This window comes from Jaculus jaculus, chromosome 2 (assembly GCF_020740685.1).
Source record: "Jaculus jaculus isolate mJacJac1 chromosome 2, mJacJac1.mat.Y.cur, whole genome shotgun sequence".
NCBI lineage: Eukaryota > Metazoa > Chordata > Mammalia > Rodentia > Dipodidae > Jaculus > Jaculus jaculus.
Window position 1 is genome coordinate 127,668,747 of NC_059103.1, and position 6,424 is coordinate 127,675,170.

At 42.3% G+C, this 6,424-nt stretch overlaps 1 non-coding gene across 1 annotated transcript; it reads left to right on the plus strand.

Moving 5' to 3' along the window:
- Positions 1–267: 267 nt before the first annotated feature.
- Positions 268–340, plus strand: Trnak-uuu. Its single transcript has one exon. It is a non-coding gene; the product is annotated as a tRNA-Lys (tRNA).
- The last annotated feature ends 6,084 nt before the right edge of the window (positions 341–6,424 follow it).

Sequence of the window (6,424 nt, forward strand, 5' to 3'; positions counted from 1 at the left end):
TTTTCAGAAGGCAGTGAGAAAGGAGGACAACTGCAATCTATCAACAAGACAGCGATAGATAGCTGACTCCCAGACAGGAGATGAACCACCCCTCACACATCAGCTAGGGCCCATGTGCAACCTTTAGAGCATATAATTTAATGTCTCCACTAAAGGTTGAGATGAGCAAGAGTGCTGCTTCCACAGAGAGCTGACAACCTGTGCTAGGGTGATGGAGATAGACACTGAGGATACTCCAAACATATCAAAGCAGAAATCTTTTTTTTTGCCTGGATAGCTCAGTTGGTAGAGCATCAGACTTTTAATCTGAGGGTCCAGGGTTCAAGTCCCTGTTCGGGCGGCAATGGTTTTTGTCTAAAATGGTATAATAGCAAAAACATGTATCTTTTTTTTTTTTTTTTGATTTTTCAAGGTAGGGTCTCACTCTAGCAAAGCAGAAATCTTGAACCTGCTGAGATCTCAGCACTAAAGTAGACTTAAAACACACCCACCACATCTCAAGGAGTTTTGCAGAAGAGGGGGCAAAGAGATCGTAAGTGCCACAGGGTGGGAGAGAATAGCCAGAGGCATTGGCCCCTCCCCCATCGTGACTGACTGCTGCTACTACAACTCATAACCCGCAACCCCATGGTTGTTAATACCAACAATCCTATTGAGAAATGTTCTCAGTAGAATGAGGGCAGAAAGGAGAGAAATGATGGTGCTGACATATGATGTGTCTAATACAAAGTTTTGATGTTAAAAAAAAAAAAAAGTGGAGAATATACTACTGCTTACCAGAGGCTGGGAAGAAAGAGGTGCAGTAGTGTTGCAGTCACCTTCGCAATGCTAGCAGAAATCACCTGACCAACAGCAGCTTGTGAAAAAAAAAGGTTTTACTTTAGCTTAGAGACCCAAGGTAAGCTCTATGATGGCAGGGGAAAATGATGGCATAAGCAGAGGGTGGATATCACCCCTTCACCAACATCAGGTGGATAACAGCAATAGGAGAGTGTGCCAAACACTGTCATGGGGAAACCAGTTATAACACCCATAATCCTCCTACGATGCACTGCCTTAAGGAGGCATTAATCCCCAAATCTCCATCAGCTGGGAACCTAGCATTCAGAACACCTAAGTTTATGGGGGACATCGGAATCAAATCACCACATTCTGCCCCTACCCCCCATACTGATGATCACACGATATAAAATGCAATGCATTCATCCAACTTTAAAAGTCCCCACAGTTTCCATCACTACAAATGATGTAAAAAGATCCCAAGGTATTTTAACTGAGCCATAACACCAAAATAATCCACCAAAAAATCCCTTAATGGCACAGGATACACATTCATACTGCAAAAGATGGAATTGGGCATAGCAAAGAAACACTCAACCAATATAAGATTCAAACAGGGCAAACATCAAACTCTGTAGCTCCAAGTCCAACAACTCTAGTCAGTGACAAATCTCCAAGTCTGATACTTCTAACCAGAAATAAGTCTCTGGAGTTCCAAATCCGCCCCTCCAGCTAGGCTACTCACAATCCTGACAAATTTCATCAGGGCCAGCAGCTCTCTTGGGCAGCCATCTCGTTGTCCTGGCATCTCCACTGGGTCTCCACTGCAATCCATGGCTCATCCTCACATCTCCATCGGGTCTCCATATAGGCATCCAGCAAACCTGCTTCACACTGCCCATGGCAGTTTCCAAAATGCATGACTGTATTGCAAACTCAATGACACACTCTTTTCTGTATTTCTTATACTCAATAATACCAGGTATGGTGCCAATTTGTTAATCTAGGGGGGAATAAAGCAGACTTTGAAGAATAGGACACTCCTTAAACATCCATCCCTTCAAAAGACTGCATTGTTACTGTTGTTCCAATGCAGGTAGGCTGGCCCAATCTCAAAGGTTGTAATCTCATAAAATTGCAGCTCAACTGGTAGTAGTTTTGGTCCAAAGATTTCATTTTTTTTTTCTGTGCAATATCCCTTTTCTCATACCAGTCCATTTCTACATAATGCAACCCTGCACAACTTCTCAGAACATGGGCATAACATCAAGCCTCTCACACAAACTGATCTTAGCCCAATCCAGGCAAAGCTCTTTCTCACCCTCATAAGCCAAACTTCAAAGCCCATAGTTCTTACTGCATTCAGGTTTTTAAACTCTGATCAGAATAGTTCACCAAGAATTACTTATAGCACTACAAGGCATCTCTTAGGCCTAAGTTTCAAATCCTTCCACATTCCTCTTGATAATCAGGTCCAAATAGCCAAAGCCACTCACTCAGGTGTCTAACAGCAATCCCACTCCTTTTTTGTACCACTTTACTGTTTCAGTTAGGTTCACATTGCTTGTAGAAATCACCCAACCAAGAGAAGCTTGTAGGGGGAAAAGGGGTTATTTATTTATTTATTTTATTTATTTATTTATTTATTTTGGCTTACAGACTCCAGGGGAAGCTCCATGATGGCAGGGGAAAACAATGGCATGAGCAAAGAGTAGACATCAACCCCTGGCCAACATCAGGTGGACAACAGCAATAGGAGAGTGTGTCAAACACTGGTATGGGAAAACTGGCTATAATACCCATAACCCCACCCCCAACAATATACCACCTCCAGGAGGCATTAATTACTAGCTTATCTCCATCAGCTGGGAACTTAGCATCCAGAACACCTACATTTATGAGGGTCACCTGAATCAAACCACCACAAGTAGCTATGGGGAAAAGTTGACCGATGGTATTAAGTTATAATTAGGAGCAAGAAATTCTGGCATAGTGTTGCACAGAGGGTGACTACAGGTGACAATAATGGACTATGAATGTCAAAATCAGGTAGAAGCTAGGATTTTGAGTTGTTGCTATAAACATATAGGTTTGAGGATGAAAAATGTTTAATATAATAACAGCAATATGCAATGTATACATGTATCAAAACATCATTTACCCCATCTATATGAACTTTTCTCATTTTATGTTAGTTAAAAATATTTTTTTTTCAATTTTAAAAGAACCAGACATTATTTTAAAATGTAGCTAATGTCCTCCAGCATATGAACTACTATATTAGTTTTCTTGCTGCTGTGATAACACACATCAGAAGCAACTTATGAAAGGGAAAGCTTCATTTCACTCCAGTTCCAGAGAGATCTCAGTGTATCTTGGCGAGGACATCAAGAAGGCACAACTCTGGTGGCAGCTGCTTGTGGTGGAACTCCTCAAAACTTTGCCAACCAGGAAGGAAAGACTACAACTGGAACCAGGAGGAAGAATAGCCTTCAAATTCCTCCTCCAGTGACCTCCTTCCACCAGCCTGGTCCCACCTCCTAAAGGCTCCACAACCTTAAAGTAGTGCCACAATCTGGGGAGAATATATTTGAAAGATAAGCTTTCTGGAAATATTTCAGATTCAAACCACAACACCTACTTAATACTGAGCCTAAGAACTCATGCAGGTGAGCTTCAGAGCGAGCACAAGTTGAGACAAGGGGAGGCCTTGTCCTGTCCTTCTTCCCCTCACAAATCTTATGCCTGCAGACAAGGTCCCAGGTGTCCCCAACAGGCATCTCATCACAAATGGAAGAGGTTAACATGCTCATATTCTCCTTCCAAAATCAACAAATGGCTTGTTCCCTACCCCTAGAGACATAATGACTAAGCAATATAATCTGATGCTCATTTGGAAGAATACTGTAGGGTGTATTCATCACCTACATCCTCTTTGGAAAGGCTATATATAGTCCTAAGTGACATGCATCAAGACTTATAGGGATGTTATGTTCTATTTTTGTCATGTAACCAATCCCTCCCCCACACCAAAAAGAAAAAACAACAAAGCAAGTTCCATGCTATGTGATAAATCCAGCCTCTGGGGGTCTTCCTGAGGCACTAGGTGGATAGGATAATGAGCACATACTTGGTCTCTCTGATCAGGAAAATACAAATGGATTGGCAAAATCTTCCAAGAGCAGGCAAGGGAAATTGGCGATTCAGCATGTGATGCAATTTGGTTTCAGAAACTTTGGTAGCTCCATGATTGGGGCTCCGTGAAGTAATGAAGGGAAGCTACATAATCTGGACCAATAAAACAGTGGTGTGTGTTATAATCTTCTTCTTGTTGTTGGCAGAAAGTTCCCAACCAAAAGCCCCTGAATGGAGAAAAGAGTTTATTTTGACTTACAAATTCAAGGGGAATGTTCATGATGGCAGAGGAAAACATGGTATGAGAAGAAGGTGGTCATCACCTCTTGGCCAATATCAGATGGACAACAGTAGTAGGAGTGTGTGCCAAACACTGGCAAGGTGGGAGGAGCTGGCTATTACACCCATGAGCCTGCTTCCAACAACACTGCCTCCAGAAGGTTCCAATTCCCAATTTGCTGTGAGCTGGGAACCTAGCATTCAGAACACATAAGTTTATGGGAGACACCTAGTTCAAATCACTGGTGTGTATGTGTGTGTGTGTGTGTGTGTGTGTGCACTCACCTCACCCATTCAACTAGATAGGTAACCATGCTCTCTTCGCTTCCCTGAAACTAGGAATACAACTGCATGCTGCACGACTGAGCTTTTACATGGGCTCTGGGGATCTGGACTCAGGTCATCATGCTTACATGAGGAAACTGCAGACAACATTTTATCACATTACTCCTCAACCCCTGCCATCCACATAAGGTTCAAAAGTAATGACTGTACCCTAGCATCGTCTTTCATGGACTTCTGAGTCGGTCACTGGGAGCTCTATCTCCTCCCCTAAAACAGACTAAACTGCCACTGCAGAGCCCTAACACCTGTGTCTTACTTGTGCAATGGTGAGAAATCAAGTGTTATAAGAAGCATTTACAATTAGTTGTATGTTGTTCTTGGGAGAGGTTTCACAGCTTAAGTAATATTTTGCAAAGACCTGAGCTGCATAAGGGAGACAACTCTGCTTATCACAGACTTTGGCTCAGTTAACAGGATAGATCATTGTCCTTGGCAAAACACACTTCTTAAAATATTCTTGATTTCATAAGGAATTTCACCTGGATACTTTCCTGGATAGGAATATGCCAAAGATAATGCTTTTAGGAAAAGAGAAGCACTGAGATGTTTAGTATATCCTGCCCTCCCGGACTTATCATGGTTTGAATGTATAATATCCTCCACAAGCACATTTTACTTCAATTTGTAGATGTTTCTTTCTCACAAATACTGTAGAGGGGTTTGCTACACTTATTCCAGCTTTGGCCAGGAGAGAACTACAGTAATTGACCTACAGGGCTCAATGTGCTACTTTCTCTTTCTTGCTTACTACAAGAACTGGAAAAGAATTGTTCAGGCCTATCCTCCAAGAAGCATGGCAACTGCTCAGGCATCTGTTTGAAGGTACAAGTTTTTTTTTTTTTTCAAAATTTTTATTAACAACTTCAATGATTATAAAAAATATCCCATGGCAATACCCTTCCTCCCCCGACCCCACTTTCCCCTTTGAAACTCAATTCTCCATCAGATGCCCTCCCCATATCAATCAGTCTTTCTTTTATTTTGATGTCATGATCTTTTGCTCCTCTTATGCTGGTCTTGTGTAGGTAGTGTCAGGCACTGTGAGGTCATGGATATCCAGGCCATTTTGTGTCTGGAGGGAGCACATTGTAAGGAGTCCTAACCTTCCTTTAGCTCTTACATTCTTTCTGCCACCTGAGCCTTGGAATATGTGATAGAGATATTGCAGTATTGAGCATTCCAGTCACTTCTTTCCATACCATGATACCTTCTGAGTCATCCCAAGGTCACTGCCATCTGAAAAGAGAAGATTCTCTACCAAAAGTAGGAGTAGCATTAATATAAGGGTATGAACATTAAGAGAAGTGCTTACTAGGCACTTTGTGAGCATAGCATAGACATTTTGCCAGACAACAGCAGACGTTATACCCCTAGGGCTCATAACTACCCTGTTTTAAGTTTTTAGTATCAGGGATGTATTCCCTCCCATGGAGAGGGCCTCCAGTCAAATTAGAGGGAAGTGGTTTCCACCATGATAAATGTACCACTATTGTACCTGTTTTGGCTCATTTGTCCTGGCTGGCCAAATATAAGGATTGCAGTGTCCACTGCTGAGTATCTTCACTGGTAATTTCTCTTTCTCCCATTGAACTGCATGCAGAATGGTTTCTTCCAGCTTTCTGTCAGCTGGTCTACATGGAGGAAGTTATCAGCAGGATTACTCAGTGGCCTTGAAGCCCAGTATGTGGAGTGTTCAGCAATAGGGTCTTACCATCTATTCCTGGTGGGAAACCAAGGGCCTTGGCAATGGCCTGTAATGTTTTGGGGGCATCAGGGTCCTCCCTGGCCAACAACTCACTGGAAGGTATCCCATCCCTGACACTGAAAATTTTCTAGCAACAATCTGTGGCTCCTGAGTGTTTCATAGTCCAAAAAAGTAGGATTC